Below are 11,085 nucleotides of genomic sequence, written 5' to 3'. Positions count from 1 at the left end.
TATATAACTCGAACCACATAATATGCTTACGACTCAACACAATAACCATGGTTAACCAATCGTACAAGGGAATGGCGCTCGTAAAAATACCATCGGTGTTCATAACATCCGTTAGTGTACTTAACACCTCGTATTACTAAACCCTAGGGTGGAACCTTAACACCTCGGTACTTCACCCTGAGTGGCATCTTAACACCTCGATGCTTCATGATAAGGCTAAAAAGGAACATATATTTCATAGCAATATCCCTCCTAAATAATAGGTTTTCATATGTAATTGTATTATATTTTCATTGTAATTGTGTAAATAAATAAGTGCGAAGACAAAAGGCGAAAATGACGATTTGAAGACGCAAATGACCAAAAAGCTCAAATGTACAAGATACAATCCAAGTGGTTCAAATTATTGATGAAGAACGTCTAAAAAAGATAAGAGTACAAGTTACAAAACGCAAAGTACAAGATATTAAATTGTACGCAAGGACGTTCGAAAATCCGGAACCAGGACATGAGTTAACTATCAACGCCCGACGCAACGGAAAAAAAATTACGAGTCTACTATGTATATAAATATAATATAATATATAAATAATTATAAAAATTATTTATATATTATATATATTTAAATAAAAACCGTCGGCAGCCTTGGATCTTGAACTTGTGGGCTGGTTTTGGAACCTCCGCGACTTGCGGAGCTGGAAGGCCAAAATGGCCGCGACTCGCGGAGCAGTGAATTTCAGTTCTGGCTATAAAAGCTCTCGAGTTCTGCATGTAAAAATATATAATAATAATAATAATAATACTCCATAAGATAATAAATAAATAAATATATATATATATAGTATAGATTAGTGTTATATTAGATTAGTTCGGGTTATGTAAAAGTTATTTTTACGGGTTTTTAAAGTCGGAACTCTGTCCATATAACACTACGCGATAAATACTCAATGTAAGCTATGTTCTTCCTTTTTAAATTTATGTCTCGTAGCTAAGTTATTATTATGCTTATTTGAGCCGAAGTAATCATGATGTTGGGCTAATTACTAAAATTGGGTAATTGGGCTTTGTACCATAATTGGGGTTTGAACAAAAGAACGACACTTGTGGAAATTAGATTATGGGCTATTAATGGGCTTAATATTTGTTTAACTACATGATAGTTTGTTAATGTTAATATAAAGATTTACAATTGGGCGTCCCTATAAATTACCATATACACTCGATCGGACACGATGGGCGGGGTATTTATATGTACGAATAATCGTTCATTTAACCGAACAAGGGAATGAATTAATAGCCACTAGAATAATTAAAACAGGGGTGAAATTACATTCAAGGGTAATTGGTGTAATTGTTAACAAAGTAGTAAAACCTTGGTTTACATGCAGTCGATAACCTGGTGTATTCATTAAACAAAGTATTAAAACCTTGTTACAATTCGAATCCCCAATTAGTTGGAATATTTAACTTCGGGTATAATAATAATTTGACGAGGACACTCGCACTTTATATTTATGACTGATGGACTGTTATGGACGAAAACCAGACGGACATATTAAATAATCCAGGACAAAGGACAATTAACCCATGGGCATAAAACTAAAATCAACACGTCAACCATCATGGTTACGGAAGTTTAAATAAGCATAATATATTTTATTTCATTTTTCCTCGTACTTTTATTTATTGTCATTTCAATTATTGTTATTTATTTTATATTGTTATTTAAATATCGTCATTTACTATACGCTTCGCTTAAAATATAAATCGACAAACCGGTCATTAAACGGTAAACCCCCTTTTATATATTATTATATATAATTATATATATTTTGTACAAATATAGTTGTTTAAAAATATAGTGTGCAATAAGCCCGCTCCCTGTGGAACGAACCGGACTTACTAAAAACTATACTACTCTACGATTAGGTACACTGCCTATAGTGTTGTAGCAAGGTTTAGGTATATCCCATTTGTAAATAAATAATTAAAACTTGTGTAATTTGTAACGTATTTCGTAGTAAAATATAGTACTATCACGTACCCCCACGCTACCACATCAAGTTTTTGGCGCCGCTGCCGGGGAACTTGGCGAAACGCTATATTTTTAATTTATTTTTCTATAAATATATTTATATATCATTTTAGAAAAACAATATAAAATATAAAAAAAAAAAACCGAAAAAAAAAAATATATATATATATATATATAAATCTAGCTTTAAGATTTTTATTTATAAAATTATAAAGTAGTTCTATTTTTATTTTAGTTTTTAAAATATAAGTTTTTATTATATAAATATTTAGATTTTAAAATATAAAAACAGAAAATAAAAAAAAATAAAAACGCCAAATTTTGAACTGCACCCGAGTTGAAATTTGGAACCCCGCGACTCGCGGGGTTTGCTGCTTGAAATACCGCGACTCGCGGAGACACTCTGACACGGGTACACAGAACCCTAATTCAGCATTTATTACGGATTATTAATTATTATTATTATTATTAACCCTAATTATTATTAATATTATAATTAAGTTTTATTTTAATTTAAGTTTTATTTAATTTATATTTTAGTTAAATTAGTTTAATTAAATTGTAAAATTAATAGTTTAATTAAATAAATAATATAAAAATAATATTTTTATAAAAATTGTACTTTTTACAACTTTTTGTATATTTTTATATTTTGTTCCTTTTCAATCGTTTTAGCGTAATATTTGTATTTTTAGAGCATATTTAGTTTTAAACTTAGTTTTTGCCATAGTTATTTTTACTCCTAGATTTTTAGGCTTTGCCGTAGAATTCCTTAAGTGCTTTTTCTTTAGACTAAGATTTAGGTGCTTTAGAATTTTGCGACGCCTTTTTAAGTTTTAGTACCTTTTTAAGTTATTACCATTTGGGATATAGTTTTTCTTTTAAGCTTTAATATTTTTAGACGCAACTTTTAATTCCTAGTTTTTAATTCCTTTTTAAGTTACGACGCGCTATTTTCTTATTTTTATTTTTCGACGCGCAGTTTTTTTCTTTCTTATTTCTCGACGCTTTAGTTTTTAGGACTTAGAAATTTTCTCTATTTCTTATCTAATATCTCAAACAGAAAGAAAAATTATTTAAGTGGTTAAATTAATGGACGTTGACAATTTTCTGCTTCGTAGTAATAGTTGGATTTGTTAGTGGCTGAGTTGTGAGCTTCCGATTTAAAGGGTTCTGGCTCCCTGCTGCATCTTTTGGCTATTCGAAACGTGGGCAAAAGCAGAAAAGTCTATTAATTGGACAAACTTATATAAGTTTTTCTATTTTTATAACTAATAGGATAATTAGTAAATGCACCACATTGTAGCTAAAATTTGACCATCGCAATAAAATGGAAAATTTTGAAAACAAGGCTATGGAAACTCTTTTTGATATCCAAAATCAATTAAATCGATACTCTCAAACGAGTGTTGATGACAATTCGTTCGGTCAATCTTGGATCACGAATAACGAAACAATAACTGGTTGTGAAATCTGTGGAGATTATCACTCAACATGGGAATGTTATTATTACGTTCCTATGAAAAATTACGCACCCACAGAACCTGAATGGAATGATTATGAAGAATACAATTCAAATTGGGATTATTCCCAAGAATATTTCCAAACTCAACAACCAGTAGACGAGGAAAATTACGTGTCTGAAAATTTATTAGACAATATGAAAATCAAACTCGAAGAACTCAATGCTCAAAATGAACAAATGAGAGAGTTTGTAAATAGGCAAGCTGAAACTCTATCAGATTACACACCTGTTGATCTGAGGAGTCGTGTGCAAGAAAATCTCATATCATCGAATTTTGATGAATTCGAGAGCTCCGAAATCACCAACTATCCTGATGATACTTTTTATTCAGCTTTACCAATTTCACAACATATCGACACATTAGCCTCTATGGATGAAGAAGAAGTAAGGGAGACAAATTGGTACTCATGGGAAAACGATAACGTTGAAAATTTTACCCCCGAGACCAAAATGGAGGGACTGATAAGGACCGTTAATGAAGAAGAATTTACTTCGATCCCGAAATTCACTATTCAACAACCTTCAAACCCAATATTCTCAATAGACGAGTCATCTACCGAAGATGAACTACGAGCTGTAATAGATAATGACACCTCGGATTTCACCCAATCGGGTAATAGAGGTGAAAACTTTGATCACGAGAATAAAAGGAAGGAAATATTAGGAATTGTCCACCCTATAGAAATAAGTATGACGGTGTATATCGATCCATTTGACCAAGAACCAGAAAAGAGACATATCCATTTACTAAAAGCTACAATTAAAAAAGAATTAAGTAGTGGCGATTGGGTGGTTCTAAACTTTAAAACCGTTGATATATTATATACCACTCGAGATGTAAATAACTGGCTCACTATTTTAATTCTTGGAACTTATTCTACTGACTTCACATGTCGTCAGCTAAGTGTGGGGAAGTTTAACCCCACTTAACGTTAAATTAGGGGTTCGGGTTAGTGCATAACTCATTAATAAACATGCATAATAAATTAGGGCAAAAGACGTATTTTTAAAGATTAGCAAACAGTTCAGAAAAGCAACCGTTTTTGAAGAAAAATATGTGTGATAAAACATGAAGGAATGAACGATGAGGCGCGCCATCTATCATTCGACGAGCTTTGTAATTACAAACTGGGTATTTTCAATCATTTTTCTACACTAATCACCCTCATGAATTTATAATTAGAGTTTGATTTCATGCAAATGAGGGCATTGCATGATCTCAAGTGTGGGGAAGGGTTATAAATTCTCTCGGATTTGCACTTAGTTTATTTGCCAAATTTTGTGAAAATTTTAAAATTTTTTTTTTCAAATAAATGAATTCAAAATCATGTTTATACATATTTATGAACAATGAAAACTAGGTGTTAATACCGAAATTATCGTTACCTCGGAAAGGACATAAATTGAGAAACACCCTAAAACGATTGAATTCATTTAAAATAGAATAAAGGAGAATAAAAAGGCAAAGAAAGAAACTAAGTGTGGGGAGAATGTACCAAGTTATTCAATTAAAAAAAACTATCTATCACATGTTTCTGTAAAGTTTATTGCAAGTGCTTTTGTTTTGGACTAAATTAACTGTTTTACCCGATTTACTGTAATGAAAGATGGATCTACACGATGAATCAATTCCATCATTTAAAGGAAGTAAATTCTTCCGAAAAAGAAACGCGCTTCTTGATTTAGGTCAAGAAGTTGTCGTTCAGACCAGCTGTAGGTTGACGAAAAATCTAGAAAAGTCAACACTAAAATCAGCATGAAATCCACGGACCTCAGCATAAAACAGGGTCGTCATGTGGTCAGATTTATCCTAACCATGAGAAGGATTTATCTCGTACAATGGGGGGGCACCGTGCAAATTAGCTTGATAAGACTAATGAATCAGATCCCCAGAAAGGATAATCTCCTTAAAGATCAAAAATCAGCTTTTAAGACTGATATTACTCAATCCTAGAGATTGACCTTAAAGATTGAGAATTACAAACTCATGGAATTCAATGATATCTAAACTCGAGCTTGAACGAGAAAATATTTTGATCAAAAATAAAACCGATTTGTTTTCTGAAAACCCATTTTCAATGCGTTCATTACCATTGAACGTAAAATCCTAGGAATTCACCTGGAATTCATTAGGTCACCTGAACCAAATCGGGTGTCAACCGTAAGAACGGTGGTTGCATAGCTTGGTCGAAGACAGGACCTTGTGCCAGATCGAAAAATTATAAGGATGATCTTTACTATTGCTCCTACAAAGGATAGTAATAGCATCCGACACGTTTTTGGACCATAATCAAATGCATGTCATTAGACATAGCCTTAACAGTTTCTTGTTCATCGCTTTCTTTTACAACCGGACGGTAGTTTGCCGAAAGGTAATATACGGGACAAGTAAACTAGACGTGTTGCTTTCCTAATACAAGGATAGCAAGTGGGTAACACAAAACCACAAGTGTTGAGCTAAAATTTTCAAATCTGAAACCCACACAACCCACAAAAATATTTTGCAAACACCGGTGAAGGGTTATTCCGGAAAACTTATCTAGGGTAAAAGCTAGATTGAATTTTCAAAAGATCAAATATTTTCATAAAGATCCAATTTCCTTACGGATCTAAATTTTCATAGTCATGTGGGACTGTAAACCGCCTTTCAAATGTGCACTTTGCTTTGGAAACCGAAAGTAAATCGGCTATTTGGTTGCAAGTGTCGTTGACCTAAACCCGAGGCAACTGTGGATGACACACCCACCTTTAACCATGGTTCTATTGTTACTATCATTGTTTATACCGCCATCTCAAAATCACTAATGTATAAAGTGTGAAGAATAAAGAAGTGATTCGTGTGATGTATTATATTTCAAGTTCTGTATTGCTTGAGGACAAGCAACGTTCAAGTGTGGGGATATTTGATAAGGCTAAAAAGGAACATATATTTCATAGCAATATCCCTCCTAAATAATAGGTTTTCATATGTAATTGTATTATATTTTCATTGTAATTGTGTAAATAAATAAGTGCGAAGACAAAAGGCGAAAATGACGATTTGAAGACGCAAATGACCAAAAAGCTCAAATGTACAAGATACAATCCAAGTGGTTCAAATTATTGATGAAGAACGTCTAAAAAAGATAAGAGTACAAGTTACAAAACGCAAAGTACAAGATATTAAATTGTACGCAAGGACGTTCGAAAATCCGGAACCAGGACATGAGTCAACTATCAACGCCCGACGCAACGGAAAAAAAATTACGAGTCTACTATGTATATAAATATAATATAATATATAAATAATTATAAAAATTATTTATATATTATATATATTTAAATAAAAACCATCGGCAGCCTTGGATCTTGAACTTGTGGGCTGGTTTTGGAACCTCCGCGACTTGCGGAGCTGGAAGGCCAAAATGGCCGCGACTCGCGGAGCAGTGAATTTCAGTTCTGGCTATAAAAGCTCTCGAGTTCTGCATGTAAAAATATATAATAATAATAATAATAATACTCCATAAGATAATAAATAAATAAATATATATATATATAGTATAGATTAGTGTTATATTAGATTAGTTCGGGTTATGTAAAAGTTATTTTTACGGGTTTTTAAAGTCGGAACTCTGTCCATATAACACTACGCGATAAATACTCAATGTAAGCTATGTTCTTCCTTTTTAAATTTATGTCTCGTAGCTAAGTTATTATTATGCTTATTTGAGCCGAAGTAATCATGATGTTGGGCTAATTATTAAAATTGGGTAATTGGGCTTTGTACCATAATTGGGGTTTGAACAAAAGAACGACACTTGTGGAAATTAGATTATGGGCTATTAATGGGCTTAATATTTGTTTAACTAAATGATAGTTTGTTAATGTTAATATAAAGATTTACAATTGGGCGTCCCTATAAATTACCATATACACTCGATCGGACACGATGGGCGGGGTATTTATATGTACGAATAATCGTTCATTTAACCGAACACGGGAATGAATTAATAGCCACTAGAATAATTAAAACAGGGATGAAATTACATTCAAGGGTAATTGGTGTAATTGTTAACAAAGTAGTAAAACCTTGGTTTACATGCAGTCGATAACCTGGTGTATTCATTAAACAAAGTATTAAAACCTTGTTACAATTCGAATCCCCAATTAGTTGGAATATTTAACTTCGGGTATAATAATAATTTGATGAGGACACTCGCACTTTATATTTATGACTGATGGACTGTTATGGACGAAAACCAGACGGACATATTAAATAATCCAGGACAAAGGACAATTAACCCATGGGCATAAAACTAAAATCAACACGTCAACCATCATGGTTACGGAAGTTTAAATAAGCATAATATATTTTATTTCATTTTTCCTCGTACTTTTATTTATTGTCATTTCAATTATTGTTATTTATTTTATATTGTTATTTAAATATCGTCATTTACTATACGCTTCGCTTAAAATATAAATCGACAAACCGGTCATTAAACGGTAAACCCCCTTTTATATATTATTATATATAATTATATATATTTTGTACAAATATAGTTGTTTAAAAATATAGTGTGCAATAAGCCCGCTCCCTGTGGAACGAACCGGACTTACTAAAAACTATACTACTCTACGATTAGGTACACTGCCTATAGTGTTGTAGCAAGGTTTAGGTATATCCCATTTGTAAATAAATAATTAAAACTTGTGTAATTTGTAACGTATTTCGTAGTAAAATATAGTACTATCACGTACCCCCACGCTACCACATCACTTCACTCTTTATTTTACGAAGTGGCGTCTTAACACCTAGACACTTCACTCCTAGGTGGCATCTTAACACCTCGATGTTTCACCCGTCAATTACTTACAGTGGCATCTTAACACCTCGATGCTTCACTCCAAGTGGCGTCTTAACACCTCAACGCTTCACTCATCATGTCAAACGTGGTGTCTTAGCACCTCGACACTTCACATCTCAAGTTACAACAAATAGATACATTATATACCTACGCATATAATTATTCTACTCACCTTAGAGTCTTTTACGAAAGATAACCGAGCTTGCAACTTCAATGTAACGTACCTATCACATTTAGCACATAATCAATCACAACTCAAGTTGGTCAACCAACTTACTGCTCATTCTAGTGCCATTTTGACCGAAGGTGCAATTCCGACCCATTTGCACCCTTAACCCTAATATTTGGGTCAACACCAACAAAATCCTAACACTAGCCAAATATGGTCTTAAACACTTTATAATCACAAGTTTAGTATGTTCTCATACACATTTAACAACCTAGGTCGCCCAAGACCCATTTGACCCATTTATAGGTCAACACGCCCATTTGGGTCACCCACAACCCAAATGACACCCACTAACATTAACTACAAATGTGCTAGTGTTTTACTAAGCCTCTAAGACCCATTTACACACTTTAACTTTTCAAAACCCTAGGTTAGTCATCTTTTGGGTCTTTTTGACCCAAACTTACCCAAAACCCCCAAATCACTAACAAATGGGTTTTAAGTTCAACACTAACCCAAACCCTAACCCTTAACACAATTTAAGTAAAGAAATTAGGTTTTATAACTTACTAACACAATCACCACGTAGCTAGCGACTAGATGAACAACTTTAGAACTCGCACTAAAACCCGATTCAACCTCCTTCTTCCTTTAATGGAGCTCTCTCACTCTAGAACTTCCTCTCTCTCTAGAATTTAGTGGAGGGAGATAAAGTAGATGGAAATGGAGTAATGAGTCTCACCAAAACTGATCTAGGGTCTTAAAGTCGTCCACAAAGTGAAATTACCAAACTACCCATTTTTAAATATCAAAATACCAAAGCTGGCTCGTCAGACCATCTGGACGGCATCCAGATTTCTGGACGACGTCCAGCCCTTCAAAACGGGACGGCGTCCCACCCTGTTGGATGGCGTCCAACATAACAGGGAAAAACTGGATCTTACAAGTAAATCAATTAAATAAAAGAAAATCATCAACCAACGGACCAAAGTTAAAAATGGTCAATGGTGTTTCCGCCGAGGAAACAAAATATTGGGAAGATTACCAATTTTCCGATGAATCGGATCCCGATGAAGATTCCGATGAGGTTATAGAAATTACCTCGACCCAATTTAATATGGCAAAAGAAAATAATAAGGGAAAAGGTATAAAAATAGAGAAACCTGATTCCAATCTCGATGAACTTTATATGTATCGGCAACGTCCGTATTTCCTAAATTGTATCAATAACCCGAGAACCTCTGAACCACCAGGTTTTTCTAAACCTTTGTGGAAAACGAAGGCTCGTATTAGAGGAGCATCATATATCCCTAGAAAATTAGGAAAACGAACCATGTCCGAATGAGAAGAAACCAGTGATTCAGATTAGAGGGTTGTAATCATGTTGTGTATTTTATGTATTGTAGTGTGCTTGTACTTTTATGTTCTATGTAAAAATTGCTTGTATTGTTTGTTAATTATCTTTTACAAATCTAATCCTTGTCTATTTTACATTATAAAAACAAAATGGACGTTAAGGATAAACAACCAAAAGTTTTAGAAGACCTACCAGGAGATATGATTAATGAAATCTTGTCTAGAGTCGGGCAGAATTCATCAGCACAATTAGTTATGGAAAAATTAGTTTGTCAAACGTTTGAAAGACATTCTAGGCATGCCTTAGTATATAAAAGGCTTTCCTTTGAAAGATGGGGTATATCACATTGGGGAGACTTTAAGTTATGCCAAGTTTTCTTTAAGGCATTTAGTGCGGGAAACCCTGATGCAATTTTACGCTACGGGTTACGAACCTATTTTGACTTAACATATCCCAACATAGGACTCCGTTCTTTAGAAAGAGCTTCTAACATGCAACATAAAGAAGCATGTTATGCTTACGGGTTAATAATGTTCGCTTCTCATCAAATTGAGAAAAAGAACATTCGGTTGAAACTTTTAAATAAAACATTTTCACAAGTGATGGACTCAGTAGTTGGGGTAAGAAATAAGGTTTTTAGATTGCTACGAGGCTGTTGGGCATTACGAAACCCTCATCCTTTTGACGACATGACAACATGCTGCCTAGCCAATGGTCATAACGGTTACTTTCCACAAGATCAAGGATGGGAAGTCGTCTTAGTAAAACCAGAATGCATGACTTGTTTATGGACTTATGAATTACGTGTCATTATTTCTTTTGTTAAGCAACTTGCATATTAACTAGAATTACCTTTACAGATGCCGAGGAGTAAAGTTATTATGTGCTATATTTCATCCTATATGTTTTATAGCGGTATTGTAAGTTTGTAAAATATTTTGTATAAAGTTTGAACGCGAAATATTATTGTAATAAGTTTTTCATATAGAAACGTAGTAGTTGAGTTGTATAGTAGCTAGTAAGTATGAACTTAACGGGTAGGTACTACCCGACTATAAACTATAAAATGCTAATATGAAGAAAAAGCTTTTATAAATAAGTTCATATAATGCTACGAGATACTATTGACTACTCTTAAATTCTATATGATTA

Source organism: Rutidosis leptorrhynchoides, chromosome 7 (assembly GCF_046630445.1).
Source record: "Rutidosis leptorrhynchoides isolate AG116_Rl617_1_P2 chromosome 7, CSIRO_AGI_Rlap_v1, whole genome shotgun sequence".
Lineage (NCBI taxonomy): Eukaryota > Viridiplantae > Streptophyta > Magnoliopsida > Asterales > Asteraceae > Rutidosis > Rutidosis leptorrhynchoides.
This window is presented reverse-complemented; position numbering follows the sequence as displayed.